Source organism: Microtus pennsylvanicus, chromosome 17 (genome assembly GCF_037038515.1).
Source record: "Microtus pennsylvanicus isolate mMicPen1 chromosome 17, mMicPen1.hap1, whole genome shotgun sequence".
In the NCBI taxonomy this organism is placed as follows: domain Eukaryota; kingdom Metazoa; phylum Chordata; class Mammalia; order Rodentia; family Cricetidae; genus Microtus; species Microtus pennsylvanicus.
Window position 1 is genome coordinate 4,125,527 of NC_134595.1, and position 15,558 is coordinate 4,141,084.

General features: G+C 45.3%; 1 pseudogene; it reads right to left on the minus strand.

The window, feature by feature from the left end:
* Positions 1–7,176: 7,176 nt before the first annotated feature.
* Positions 7,177–13,519, minus strand: LOC142837140 (circadian-associated transcriptional repressor pseudogene; annotated as a pseudogene).
* Between the last annotated feature and the right edge of the window lie 2,039 nt (positions 13,520–15,558).

Here is a 15,558-nt window from a genome sequence, read left to right on the forward strand (position 1 = left end):
CCAGCAGACCCTGCTGTGAGTCGCAGTCTCCCGTCTGCGTTCTGACTTTCCTTGCTCCCAACAGTTGCTTCCTGCTCTGAGGTCTCCTCGTTAGGGTCAGAGCGGCAAAGAGAAGGAAGGTCCCGAATAAGTAGCACAGTCTTCATACTTGTCCGTGGTGATGCCATTGGTTTCCAGCTGTGAGCTATTCCCCACAGAGAGCATAGGCTGGGGCTGGCCCTGCAGGAAATATCCACTTGGTGGGTACAGGGACCTTGTTCTGCGTTCTTTCCCTGTGGGAATTAATGTGCTGTAAACCTGTACACCTCGGCCCCTGACCTGGCAATCGGCTCCCATCTGGCTGGCTCTCCTTTGGGAAGAGGGAGGCCCTTTGCTCTCTGCGATCTGTCTGTCTGTCCACATAAGATCAGAAATGCCATTTCTGGAAGGATTTATGGTACTGCAATCAGCAGAATGCTTTGGGGTAGAAGAGGAGGTGACTGGGGAGTTATGTTGTGCAGCATGCAAACCAGCTCCAGACCTTCAGTGGCAGAGCCCTGTGTTTCCAGTGGGGGTTCTGGGACTGGGTGTGGAAGAGCTACCTGTGGACATTTGTGTTCACAAGCGCACACTCTTTTCACCGTGTGCCTGTGTTTTCCTCTGATTTCGTTGTGGCAGGAAGACAGACTTAGCTTTGAGCTGACAAGATTCCAGGGAGCTGGTCTTGGGTGCTCCAGTGTGTTTTTCTCTGGATGCTACTGTGGCTAATGATGGTTAAGTGTCAGGCTGGTGATCAGTTGTTCTTCACGGGGGGAACTTACTTTTGCAGATGAGCCTTGATTCATAATGAGGTGACACCTTGATAAACGCATTGTAAGATGAACACATCTTAAATTGAAAACAGATTGAATTCGCCTAAGCTACTGCATATTGTTTCTTAGCAACACACCGCACAGCAGAGTACCATTTTTTTTCCTCTTGGTGATTATGTGGCTGACTGAGGGCTATGGTTTGATGCTCTGCCCGATGTCTGAAGTGTTTGTTCTATTGCTAATGCAGGAAAAGATGAAAATTTAAAATACGAAGCAAAGTTCCTGATATCTACATATCGCTTTTTCCTCCAACTTAAAGTCCTAATTCTGAAGCCCATCACCTACGTCTGTGTGTGTCTGTATACCAGCAGCCCATGGGACTTGTCTAGTTTTTCCCCAGCTTATCTAGGTAGATAGTTACTGTCTAAAACAGCCCTAGTGGTAAGAGAGCAGGGTCCAAGTGCGGCTCAGGTGAGAAAGGAGCAGACAGGACAACAAAGCCCAGGGGAGAAGAGAATCGCTGTGGTAATTACAGATCCTAGAGAACAGGGGGCCTGCAGAGCCAGTGGGAAGGAGAAGCTGCCCAGAACAGAGGAGCAGACAGTGGGAGGGGGCCAGAAGGAGAGGAGGACAGGGTAGTCAGGGGTGGTAGGGGATAAGCACAGGATGTTACCCCTGCTGGATTCCCGTAGGGGAGTCCTAGTTGGGGACTTTGAGCGGGCAGAATGAGGCTCTGTGGCAGAGGTAGCCAGAGTAGGGAGTCTGAACTCTCTATAAGGGACTTGGGGACAGTTCAGTAAATCAAGTAAATTATATCCAGCTGTTCTCTCAGGAGGTGGCTCCAGGATGGGGTGGTATAAGGCAGTGGACTCTACCCATCACCTAGGGAGGCTGGGACAACTGTGTAAAGGTCCATCTGAGACTGAGAGTGGATGCTTAGGCAGGGTCAGTGACTGTGACCGTCCAGTACAGCTTTGTGTTGTGTGTTATCAGATCCACCAGGAGCTGCACTCACCCAGCTCAGAGCGGCAAGCAGACACAAGACACTGCTTTAACATCATTCAACACTGTTACTTTCTGGTTGTTCAAAACAGCAAGTGATTTTGTTTTAAAGGGGGAAAACTCAATAAAAAAAGCCACCGACTTGAAAAATAGAGTGAAGTAAAACTCCACCTACAAAATGTTTTTAGAGCGTTTATTTTTTATTTTATTTTTCAAGACAAAGGTTTTCTGTAGCTTTGGTGCCTGTCCTGGAACTAGCTCTTGTAAATCAGGTTGGATTTGAACTCACAGAGATTGCCTGCCTCTGCCTCTAAGTGCTGGGATTAAAGGTGGGTGCTACCACTGTCTGGCTTAGAGCGCTTATCAAACAGTTGGTAAAAATATTCATTTAGAGGCCAGGGAGGTATAGCTCAGTGGTTGAACTCTTAGCTGGCATGTGTGGAAGGGTTCAGTTCTCAGCACTAAAAAAGGGACTGTCAGAATTCACAGAAGGTAAATGAGCCTGGGGAAGACAGGATGCATGGTATTAGTTGGTCTTTGTCTTTTCAGCTTCCCAGATATTGGCATTTCACATTTTAAAGCCCTATCTATCTATCTATCTATCTATCTATCTATCTATCTATCTATCTATCCATTTATTTTTTAGACAGTGTCTCACTGTATCACTCTGGCTGCCTCTGCCTTCAGAGTCCTGGAGCTAAAAGACCTGCTCCATCACTGCTTGGCTGACATGGTTTTTATTCCTCTTTTCTGAAGGTAGATTTTGTTCTTGGTTGATTTAACTTAGTTATTGTCCTTTGGTTCCCCATAATTTCTTTCCTTGAATTTTTTGTTTATAATATTTGTTCTTTTCACATCAGTTACTGTATTGATTGTGTATGTGTATTTAGAGTGCACATTTGGAGTCCAAGGACAACGGCAGAGCAGAGGTCGGTTCTTTCATTTCAGTTGGAAATTTAGCTTCGTTGTTCCACTGCCAGTAAGTGCTTTTGCCCGGATTTGTCCTCTTTCGACTGCTTTTCAGGTTCATTTAGACTTTCGTCGGGTAGAGTTGGCTGCCTCACTGCTCTGCCACCTAAACTCAGTTTGTCCCTGGGCAACTGGTATTCAGGATCTTGTATGCTGGGGGCCTGTAGCATTTTGGAGCACTAAAACGATTCTATGTTAATGGTTTTTTTTCTGCTGCGGGAATTTGAGCCCAGAGTTGTGTGTGCTCTGCAATTGTCTTACTATGGAGCTACATTGACAGTGTTTTGCTTTCTCTTCTTGTATTTGTTGTACAAAATTATGGATTTTGTTTTGACATTTCTATACAAACATATAACGCTTTTTTGGTCAGATTCACACCTCCTGTTTCTTCTGCCAGTCCCTTCTCTTTTTCTCAGATACTACTCCTTCTTTCCTGTCTTTTAAAAAGATATAAGGCCTCTGTATGTGAGTAAAAATAATCTTCATCCTGAATCTGATGCATTTTTCTTATCCTTAGATCTCTGATTCCAAACATTTTCCTGTAGGTGGCATGATTTGTTTCTTTGTTCGAGCATAATGAACGCTCTATCGTGTTTGTGTATTCCACTTTCTTTACCCTCTCCATAACTTGGCTATCGTGGATAATAAGTTGATAAATGTGTGCGTGCGTTTCTGTGTGTGCTTGTGTGTGCTTTTATTATACGATTTGGTTTCTCTGGGTATGTTCCCATATGGTATACTTGGCTCTTGTCGCTACAAAAATATTTTTAACTACGCTTGTTTGTTTATTGCGTGCGCAAACGGATTCGCTCAAAAACACACAGGAGCCTGCACACAGTAATGCGGGCGTGTCTAAGTACCATAGTGCCCTCACAGAAGTTGTGTGTGTGGGGCACTCCGTTGTCTCCTTCTCTTATATGGGTTCTCAGGATGGCAGCCAGTGCTTTTACAGTCTCTCCAGTTGACTGAAATCTTTTTGATTTGTTTTGTATTTTGAGACAGGGTTTCTGTTGTAATCTGCTGGCCTGGTCTGTCACCTGTGAATCCTGTCCCTTTAAGAAAAAAGCTCCGCCCACTCCCAACTTTCCCCTCCTTCTGCAGAGTCAAGCAGGTCCCTGGACTCCCCGACCTCCCGCCTCACCTCCAGCCCTTTTATTTCTTGTGAGGAAATTTCAGCCTCTCTCTCTTCTCCTCCCTTCTCCTCCTTCCCGCCTTGCCTTCCACCTTTATAACTCAGGAAAAAACCTCTACCCCGGCTTTCTCCGTCTGCTCTCACCCGCCTCGGCCTCCCACCCGCCAAGGCTTTGGGTGGCCCGCCGCGGCCCCTCGTGGCCCCAACCTCGGCTCCCCAACCTCGGCTCACACACCGATTCATAAAAGGTAAAGGTTTGCCCTGTGCTGCTCTGAATGTCCTGAAACTCACTCTGTAGCCCAAACTCGTTTCCAACTCGGAATCCACCAGCCTCGGCTTCATGAGTGCTGGGATTAAAGGCCTGCAACATCGCATCCTCGGTAAAGAAGAGGGTGAGGGCAAAGAGGAACTCAGGGAATCCAGGTAAAACCGTCTGCTGGAGGCGAATCAAGGCATAGCCCATTAGGGGAAAACGAATTTTGGTAGGACGATTCGTGAGAAAGTTCCTTTTAACATTTTCTGTAATGGTTGAACTAACAGGGAACTTCTGTGGAACTTTCCGTGGCCCCTGGAATGCCAGGAGGTTTAGAAAGTGGGGAATTTTGAAGCTGATGATTAAAACCCTTGCTCACTGGTAAATACAGGAAGGACAGTGGGGGGGAGGAGGTAGGCTTCCCTTGGCTTCGTTCAAGGATTATCACCTTTTGGCTGAGGAGGCTGAACATTCACTTGCTGAGGCGTGGGAGGTTATTATAAGAATGAATTCACAGGGTTTTTGAAAGCGAATGACTCAGGATCCGGTGCCAGTTTTCTTCACAGTGCCGGCAATCATTTGGTGACGTGCTCAATTTTGGAGCTTGTTGTGTTTTTCCTAATTATTTTGATTGCAGTGCCCAAACACCTACCTTTTGTATTTAATTTTTTCCTAAAGTACTACCCACGTAAAACTTTACATTACATTTACAAGACTGACATTTTGTTAGTTAATGTTAAGGCGCACTCGAGTGCGTGGCTGCCTGAGCTTACTGGTTTGAGACCATTTACAATGGTTGAGAGAGAACACTAGGCTCAAGGGCTTCTGCCCTGGTTTGAGATTTACAGTAGTTGCAGCCAGAGCTGAGACTGTTCGAGAAATCGGGTCTGAGCCAGTGATCTTTCCAGTTTTTGTTGGTGATAGAAGATTTTCTCAGGACTGTCCTTTCTGTCCATAATTTTGACTACAGACACAGTCAGTTAGGTTGGACTAGATCAGATGGTGCTATGCAGGGTTTTCTATTCCTCCATTTTACCGCAGGAGCCAGGAAGAATTTTTTATTTTTGAAAACAGGGTTTCTCTGTGTTGCTTTGGAGCCTGTCCTAAAACCAGCTCTTGTAGGCCAGGCTGGCTTTGAACTCACAGAGTTCCGCCTGATTCTGCCTCCCTAGTGCTGGGATTAAAGGCATGCGCCACCACCGCCTGGCACTAAAAAAATTCTTCATCCCCGAAGGTCCTTAAAAATGTCAATGCATTTGACCTTTTTTGATCCAAATAGAAGATTTTAAGTCGCTTCAATAGCTGGATGCATTTGCTGTGGGTGAAACCACCAAACAATTCCATTAAATCATTTGGTAAATTTTCATTTAGTCTTGGGGGTTTGGGAGCAATCCTTGGGTGGTGTGACTGTCATAGCAATGCAAAGGTTTAAATGGTAGGACGGCAGCGGTGGCTGCCTAAGATATTTGATGGAGTTTGGAGTTGCTGGGACGGCAGCGGTGGCTGCCTAAGATATTTGATGGAGTTTGGAGTTGCTGGGACGGCAGGGGTGTGTGCCTATGATATTTGATGGAGTTTGCAGGGCTTATGGGGAAGAAATTTGTTTTTTAAAGCATTAATAATTTAAATGATATCCGAAGTATTTGGTGACTTTCCCCATTTCCTCATTCCAGATGAGACAAGCAGTTCATCTTGTATAAGGTGTTTTGCTTGCTGCTCTGTCTCTCCGTAGGTTATTATTGGAGGATAACATAGGAGCCCCAGAAGGGTCATTGTAATTCAAGTTTTGCTAGTGAGAAAGAAACAAATAATGTTAGTATAGTAGTGGTAAAGGTCGCAAAAGCAAAGATTTGACCCAAAAGACTGAATTGAAGTGACATTCCCGTGAGAGCAACTGGGCCACAAAGAGAAGTCAGAAAGCCCTTATAGAGAATCAAGAAAAACCATCTAGGGTTAGTGGAGTCCATGGAGTCCACTGAGTCCATGGAGCCCTGAGGAAGAAATCTAGTTTAGAGGTGTCTTTCAAGAGACACCCAGAATAATGCGGGTCAGCTCTCCATAGGACTGTGTTTCCATTCAAATCTGTTGTAGTAGCTTAGAGCTGTAGGAACCTGGCCAGTGAAGTGACTCAGCAATAAGGCGCTGTGGCCAAGCCTGACAACCTGAGTGTGAAGCCCAGAATTCACCAAGGGGAGAGAGAACAGACTCTCTGCCCCCTGTAGTGTTCCATATCAGGAGTGAGTGCACCCCCGCCCCGCCAACACACACACAAATGTCAAAAAAATAAAGTGGTAAAAATGGAGTTTGTTCAATACTTATTGACGGGAGCGGAAACAGCTAAGCTCTGTTCTGATTTGGTCGTGCTAAGGGAACGCTGAGAGAGTAACTTGGGAGAGAATTTCAGGAGCCTGGAGAGCAGTGAATCCTGAAGCAGCTCCAAAACAGTAGGGTAAGGAGGTATCTAGGCAGCAGCCACCAGTGAAGGAATGGGGTCCCATAGACCCGCGATTGCTTGCATCTGCTCTTCGGGGTCTCAACTGTTTCCTTCATAAGAATCTGGATAAATTAGTGGTTTCTTTACCCTTTCTCTCATAAGACCCATCCCAAACAAACAAACACACCCATGTATCAATTCTAAAATCCAAGTAAACAGTTAAAGCCAAACAACAACAACAACAAAAAACCCTAAACAACAGCCAAATAAACAAAAACAAAAACCCAGGAAACATATATTTCCAACAAACATTAAAAATAAACAAATTTTCAACAGCTCTCCCAAGTTTACATTTGACTTTTCAGATTTGCAATTGACTTTTCATAATAATTATTCAAATGTATTTTTAAGGTAAAAAATGTCTTTAATCATAAAGGATTTATTTTTTCTCACAAATACCTTAAAAGTCAATTAAAATACACATAAACATAGTATTTACACAAATTGGACATCAGAGGATAGTTGTAAAGCTGAGCCAGGGGCTAAGGACCGGGGCACATGCAGGGTGGCTGGTCAGCTGTGGCTCCAGGTGTCCTTAGTCATCTCTCTGGGGCAGGTAGAGCAGGGGACAGAAGGTGCGGCTCCAATCTGATGGCAGCAGCATCTCTGCAAACTGTGATAGCCAGGCCCCTCTCCAGATGGTTTCTTCAGGAGAGAGTGCAGCTGCTGGGATCGGAGCGCCTGGGGCAGAGTGGGTGAAGGGTGTTCCTCTCTTCTGGAGGACAAGGGTGACACCATTGCTGGCTGCAGTGCCTTTGGGAACTGTGGCTGGAGGCGGAGCTACAGATGGGGGACTGAGGGAGGGCTACAAATGGAGGGCTATGAATCCAGGTGAGGTTCGTAGCTGGCCATTCTGTCAGATGCCAGGGCTGCTTTGGTTTCGACACAGAACATCCTATCTGTGTGTGGCCTATCTTCTCCATGAGGCGCAGGAGAAGGAAGCAACTGAGTCACTGTGGTTACTTGGAAAGTGCTTGTTTGTTGGATGCTTGCTACCTCCTAAGGATGAGGTCTGGGCAGTCATATGAGGAAACCAAGTCTTTAACATCCCTTCCACTTGCAGCAAAGTTCCTAGACAACGTTCTCCCATCTGAAGCTTTCATAAAACTTCCACTCTACGCTGGATTTGGTCCATGGCCACACTCTGGTAGAAGTTACTCAATCCTCTGTCGAAGCGGGCCAGTTTTAGTCCAATCAGTAGATCTGTGAGGGGCCCTAGGGACCTTGGAGTTCTTTACACTTTTGAGCAAAAAGCAGGTCTTCCTCTGTGATACATCCCTGTGTGTTTAGACTAGTCTCCAGTTCAGAGGGAAAGCTAAAGTCACTGTTGACAGGGCATGTGGAAAAGAGGAGGAGGAATAAGGAGAAATGCTAGAGGGAGAATCCATAGGTAGAGCCTGAAGTAGGACCACAACAGAGAAGGGGCTCACGTAGTAACAGAGATCAGAACCTCCAACTGAAAGCAAAGAGGGAGTCTGCAATGAGAGTCAAAGGATTAGAAAAGGTACCCGGAGAGACTGGGGCGTTCTCAACAGGGTAACACATTCCCCCCTCCCTCCGCCATCCATTCTCTTTATATGTATGTATATATATATATAATTTATTTTTTCTCTTTCTTTTTAGTTTTTATTTTTATTTTTTTTAATTTATTCATTTATTAAGGATTTCTGCCTCCTCCCCGCCACCGCCTCCCTTTTCCCTCCCCCACCCCTGATCAAGTCCCCCTTCCTCATCAGCTCTAAGAGCAATCAGGGTTCCCTGACCTGTGGGAAGTCCAAGGACCGCCCACCTCCATCCAGGTCTAGTAAGGTGAGCATTCAAACTGCCTAGGCTCCCCCAAAGCCAGTACGTGCAGTAGGATCAAAAACCCATTACCATTGCGCCATCCATTCTCAACAGGAATAAGAAAAAAACTTGCTTTTTCACGCCTATTCAAAATCCAGACCGCTGGCCCACGCAATGCTCCTGACCCCACACAGCCTTTCTTCCTTTGGGTTCAGAGCAAATACCCGACTTATACGTCTGTCTGCTGTTTGGGGCTGTTTCCTTCCAGACCTCATAGTGAGCTTATCGACCTAAAAAGCCACCCATAGTGGCTCATCCGTGCACAAAAATACACCAAAGGTCCCTATCTGTTTACGTGTTTTCTAGCAAGGGAAGGTGCACACGATCTCCATGTAAAATAAATTAGTACAGTTTGTAGGTTTGTAAGCTCAGGACGCGGTTTTGGGTGCACAGATTTTGGAGGGGTATACAAAACAAATGTCTCTTATGGGCTTTCTCGGAGCATTCGCAAGCAGTTTATTTCTACATGTATGTTACAAGTTTTTTGCCCAACAAAGGCAGAATTGGAGGGCTGTGGGATTATTCTAAGAAGGCTAGACCTGTTAGAAACCCAGTGACTTAATGCCAGTCTGATATTGTTGTGCTGACATTGTATTTGTAACTTCAAATACTTGGATCTGATCGGATATACCTAGCAAACAACTGTGTAATTTCTTGGTTATGTTTTTCGCAGTGATTCTGTTTGTTCGTCAGGTACACAGCTGCTTGAAACACTTGAAAATCAGCTTTACAAATGCTTAGTTCGATGTGGAAGATTTTGTCGTTGCTGTAATTAACATTCGTTTGATTGTTTTCTCCGTGTGTTCGTGTGTGCGTGTGGTACAGTGTTTGTGTGAAAGTCATAAGACAACTTGTGGGACTTGGTCCCCCCCTCCCCTCCCTGCTTGTGATTTCAGCAACTGAACTCAGCAAGGAAGTTCCTTATCTCCCAAGCCCAGTATTTGGGTTTTTGTTTTTGTTAGTTTTTAGTGCTGGAAATTAAGACCAGGCTCTCTATGAGCTAGTCCAGACAGCTGAACTACATAGAATTTGTATTTGATATGTGTACCGAACTGGGGCACCGGATCGTGAGACACAATGTAGAAATTCAAGGGCAATACGTTTTAAAAGCCCTTTTTGTTATCAGCGCATGTTGCAAATGGAAAGTGTAAAAGTTGTCCTTGAACGGGTACATCAAAACTGCTTGTGCTTTGCTGTGAATCATTTGGAAGCCATACAGTTTTACAGGGACGGAAACTGTCTTTCAGGCCACTGAGTGAGTTTAAAGACTGCTACAGACAAAACACTACAGCCTTTTAGGAGAATTCAGAGAGCCCGTCCGCTGCAGCACAGCCAGTGAAAGACAAGTGTGCCGTTTCTCAGGACTCAAAAACACTTGCGCCAACTTAGGGCTGCAGAGAAACAAAGCTAAGGGGTCTCCCTGGTGTATGTGAAAATCTGATTCTGAGTGGAACGCTCTGTAAACAATGCATTTTATTAGTCAGTGCTAAAATAACGCTGATAAATTAAGATAGAACATTGGCATTATTAGACATAGTAATACAATTGTGACTCTTGTGTTGTGTTCATTTTAATTCTAAGGATATTGAGCAAAATGCTTCGTTTCATTTAGTTCTTGTTAAATCATATGATCTTTGGTGGTTTTATGTACTATATAGGAACCACTTAAGAACATGCTGTTTGTAGTTTAAATATATATACATATATAGATATATGCGTTTTGTTTCTAGATTAGGTTACTTTCGCTCAGAAGAGGGTGTAAAGGAGAACAACCCTCAGCCTTAAGGTCAACATGAGAGGGGCAAGGAGGCCTGCCGCCTGTGAGCAGCACTGTCTCTAGGTGGCCATTATCGCCCCCTATCACGGTGGGGTTCCCAGCAGTATCAGTGATCTTCCATTCCTGAGCATGGACCTTCTATTCTTGCAAGAACTACATGTTTATCGTTTCAAGCCTATTTTACAAAATGTCGCACAAGGAGGCATCAGGGGTTATCATCAGGTGTGTTGGCTAGAACGAATAGGAAACATCCCTGGTGACAAGCGGCTTGGGGAGGGGAGCATCCTAGAGACATCCTTGGTCTTCTCCAGGATAGCCTCCTGGCTCCAGTGTTCTCATTCCAAACCCTTCCCAGTGAGCTGAACCCTGGTCTCCTGGGCAGCCTTGCAGTCCCAGGCTGTCACACTTCCCAGTCTTATCTGTAAATCTCTTTTCTGTCTGAGTCCATTTAATATACTTGGGACAACTCCCACAGAGAGCTTGTGCTTCCTTTCCATCTCTGACTTTCTTCTTGATTCCTAGCTCAGGAGACCCATTGGTACCTGGTGACTGCTGGATTTTTGTTTTGAGGCCAACTTTTTTTTTTTTTTTTTTTTGGTTTTTCGAGACAGGGTTTCTCTGTGGCTTTGGAGCCTATCCTGGAACTAGCTCTGTAGACCAGGCTGGTCTCGAACTCACAGAGATCCGCCTGCCTCTGCCTCTGGAGTGCTGGGATTAAAGGCGTGGGCCACCACTGCCTGGCCTTGTGGCCAACTTTTATCTTTTCCATTGGTTCGTGGCTAAGTGACAAAGTGGGAATAGGTGAGTCACCGTTGGTTCAAACTCTTTCAAGGACACCTCCGCTACAGCCTCTGTAATGACGTCTGGATAAACTCTGGAGGGACAAACACTTGCACAGAACCTTTGAATCCCCCATATGAAGCAGGGAGGGCTTCAGCAGCTTCAGATGTCTTATCCGTACAGCGCGCATTACTGCTGTGAACTGATGTCTCAGCTCTTGTTCTTCCGCCACATTCTGCACCATGGAAGTCTCCCCGCTGTACACCAGAACCTGGGCAGTGTAGCCCTGCTCTAATCTTGCACTGGGGACCGACTCCACAATCACTGCGGGGGGGGGGGGGGGTAGTTCGCCTCCATCGCTGCAAAGCTAGCTCCAGAACGGAACCTCCACTGTCAGCCAGTGCCGAGGTCATTGTTTATTCCCCAAGGAAGTTTCAAATCAGTGTAATGTAATTAGAGCTCATAAATGATGGCTGGGATTATAGGTTTCACTTTCATGGTTTAATTCCACAGAGATCGAGTAGATTAGACATCCAGAAGTCCAGTCTTCTTAAGATGATAAACCAGAGGGTAATTTGAATGTTAAGTAGTCTCAGCATCCTTCATTGCTTTCACAACTTGTCAAGAGCTAAATCTTCCCTGGAACCACTGCTCTCCCTTCTCGGCTCCTTCCCCTTCCCCTCAGGGAGCTGCAGACCAAAGTCGGGCAGCCAAGGGGCCTCCCGGGTCAGGCCACCGCGAGCGAGACAAAACTGCACTGCACCGCTCAGCTCTGCGCCCACCTAACTTCCCAGCACACCACCCCAAAAACCCCCAACCGCTGAGGTGATGGAAGCAACACCGGTTTCCATACTTTTATTCCAAAAGTGTTCAGTAGGGCTGTAGATATGATACAGTATCAAGGTAAAGGTACTTTCTGACAAGCGGAAGGATCTCCAAGTTCCACTCGCTGACCCACAAGGCAGAAGGAGAGAATCGAATTCTACAAATGTTCTCTGACCTCGACATTGGTGTTTGTACATGTTTTTTGTTTTTTCTCACTTTTTTGTTTGTTTGTTTTTTGAGACAGGCTTTCTCTGTAGCTTTGGAGCCTGTCCTGGAACTAGCGCTTGTAGACCAGGCTGGCCTTGAACTCATAGATATCTGCCTGCCTCTGCCTCCTGGGATTAAAGGCCTGTGCCATCATCACCCCCCCCCCCACGTTAAACAAATAAAAGAGTACTACTGTTTAAACAAATAAAAATACATATATAAAAGAGTACTACTGTTATAAGAATGTGCAATTAGAGCAAGTGTGTGCTTGCGTGCATGCACAGTGGAAATAGTGGAAATAGTCATGAAATAACTAAATAGTGAAGAAAATTGTTGCTTGCAAGATTTTTCTTCCTTTCTTTTCTTTTTGGCTTTTTGAGATGGGTTTCTCTGAAGCTTTGGATCCTGTCCTGGAACTAGTTCAGGCCAGCTTCTAATTCACAGAGATCCAACTGTCTCTGCCTCCCGAGTGCTGGGATTAAAGGCTTGATCCGATGCACTGTGGGCAGATTTTTTAAAGCTTCCTTTGCCCTCGTCCTGTGGGAGCAGTTTGGGTTCAGGTCCTGAGACAGGGAAGGGCCTTTAGTGTAAAGAGATGAATTGTCCTGAACACCAGATGAATTTCACACAAGCGGCTGGATCTGATTAGCTCCAACCGTCTTTATTTATTTAAAAAATTTTTTTTTGGTATGGTCCCCAGGTAAAACTCTTTATTCAGTCCAGGCAGTTATGTTCGTACAGCAAACTCATATTTTGTGAAGAAATGAGATTCTAACCTCACACGCTGGATCAATGGGTCTTCTCGGACAAAAAAAAACCTGAGTGAGCAGAGCAGAGCAAAGCCGGTTAGAAACCAGGCATTCCCAGGTCTCAGTTTCCGGCAACGCGGGGCTTGGGTGGCTTTCCCTCCGCTGCCGCTGCTGTTCCTTTTCCTCCTCTTCTTTGTATTTGATTTTTTTTGTTGTTATTTGGTTTTTGTTTTGTTGTTTTTGTTCTCCCTTTTTCTTTTTTTTCTTTCTTTTTTAAAGATTCATTTAATCGTGCGTTTTATGTATATAAGTGCTGAATCTGATCCCATCATGGATGGTTGTGAGCCCCCATGTGGTTGCTGGTAATTGAACTCAGTACCTCTGGAAGAGCAGTCAAGTGTTCTTAACCACTGAGCCATCTCTCTAGCCCCCACCCTTCTTAAATTGTCTATATTGGGCTATATGTTTTTCCTCCACTCTCCTCCTTTCGTCTCCCTTCCCCTTCTACCCTCTCCCATGATCCCCAGGCTCCCAGTTTACTCAAGAGATCTTGTCTTTTTCTACTTCCCATGTAGATTAGATCCACGTATGTCTCTCTTAGGGTCCTCATTGTAGTCTAGGTTTTCTGGGATTGTGAACTGTAGGCTTGTTTTTCTTTGCTTTATGTCTAAAAGCCACTTACGAGTGAGAGCCATTATTCATACATTGAAAACAAGCATATTTTTCCATACCAAGGAACAAGTTTTTCCCATCCTCCAACGTTAACCTCTGGTGAAAACAAATATGTCGAAATGTTTTTTTTTCCTAACTTTTACATCAAAACATCTTTAAACCAAAACCAACACTTATCAGTTAGCTACGAGTAGATCTCTCACAGTCCTTAGGGTAGAGGACATATTCAATTTAAAAGGCATCGGGAGCCGTGAATAGAGAATGGTCATTTTTCATAACAAAGGCAGGCGTGCTGGAGTTAAATTTGTAGAACTAGTTAACCCTGGGAAAAACCATTCCTCAAACTGCTGCCTCCAGCTTTATTGTGAATATAGGAACTAGGACTCAGTGGTAAAAATGCATTGAGTCTGGACTTAGATTCTCAGAACTCTGTGGAAGGAGAAAGCCAAATCCTTAAATTGTCCTTTGCTCTTCACTCTCCCCTTGTGGGATGCACACACCATGGCGCACACATGCTGGGACACATGCATGTTGTAGCAAGCACACACACCATGACACACGCTGGCTCATTTGTGTCATGGCACCCTAGTTAAAAATAAAGAGAATAGAAAGTAGGAACTGAGTTCGAGCTGGGTGGGAAGCGGGGGGGGGGGCAGCATTCTCCAAGCAGGAGCACAATCCCCCACACTGAACTATAGAAAATCAACAGTACAGCTTTTCTGGTGTTTCGACTGAAAAGTTTTTGCACCCTGATAAACCTCTCTGCCGATGCAATAATTCGAATCAGACCAAATCAAACCAGATTAGAAAAAGCCCAGGTTTAATGAAAACTAATGCTCCCAGGTGACTCTCCAGCCCCCCAGAGAGGAGATGGGGAAGGAAGACCGGAAACCACTGTCCTCTGGGGAACAATTGAAATACTCTGTGGGAGTGGTCATGAGTATTTTTGAGGAGTGGGCATTGTTTGGTGGGCTTTCTCAGAGGTAGACCGGACTGAGGCAACTCCCAGGGGAGTGGGCTTGGGATGGAACTTCCACTCAAACATTCCAGACTCTTTGGGTATAAAGATTCCAGGGGCTCGGGTAAAACCTGAACCCAAACACTGACATTATGGAATTTTCTAATGCTCTTTGCATATCATGATACTTGAATGCCAGTGATTAAATTTTTAGGAATATAGTTTGTGGAAAATAAAATTAGCCTCAGTGTTTTCCTTACAGCAGCTTATGTCTACATGGAACAATTAGCTCTCTTCTGTGGTGCCTGGGTGGCAGTCAGCACCTGCTGCCAGAAAAGCATTGTGGCGGAGCCTGACAGCACGCGTTGCGTCGTATACTCTGAGTAGTGTTTGTCCACAAACATTGCTGCTGCCACTCTGAGTGAGGAATGGAAGGGCTGTGGGCTTAGATTCTGGGGTAGCTAACAGGGTTTCCACCAAGCAGACTGTCCTTTCCTCTGCTGGTTGCTGAGTAAGGGTAATTCCTATTAGAGACACAGGCATGAGGCTCAGATCTCTTTGAGGTTGAGTTTTAAATGTTAATTGGAATTTTTGTTTGAGATGCGCATCTCTGACTCTCCTGGAACTCATCCCATAGGCCAGCAGATCCACCTGCTTCTCCCTCTCAAAGGAGTTCTTGGTGATTATAAAAGAAAGGGAGGGAAAATGACAAAGGAAAGATAATTCGTGAATTGATCGAAACTCTACTGCAGCATCTAACAAAGACCATAGAATCTAAACTTCTCAATCTGGGGAAAAGGGAATGCCCTCCAGTATGTTCTGAGAAAGACCTTAAAGGTGAGAGATTGGGGCCGCTGAGGTGCAGCCTCAGTGAATGTAAGCCTTCCCGAAGCTCTGACCCTCACTGGTGTAGCTGATGGCCTCAGAGAGTCTGCTAGCTCCTGTTAGCATGGAAACGGCAGTCTCACGTTAGCCGTGGCTTCTGTGTATGATGGTGGTGCAGGAAAAAAAACATACGGCTAGGCTCCCAGCATGAGCGTGGATGCAGTAACTCCGAGTGCTTAGAGTGTCAGACTGCCTAACCCGCGCAGATGCAAGATATTA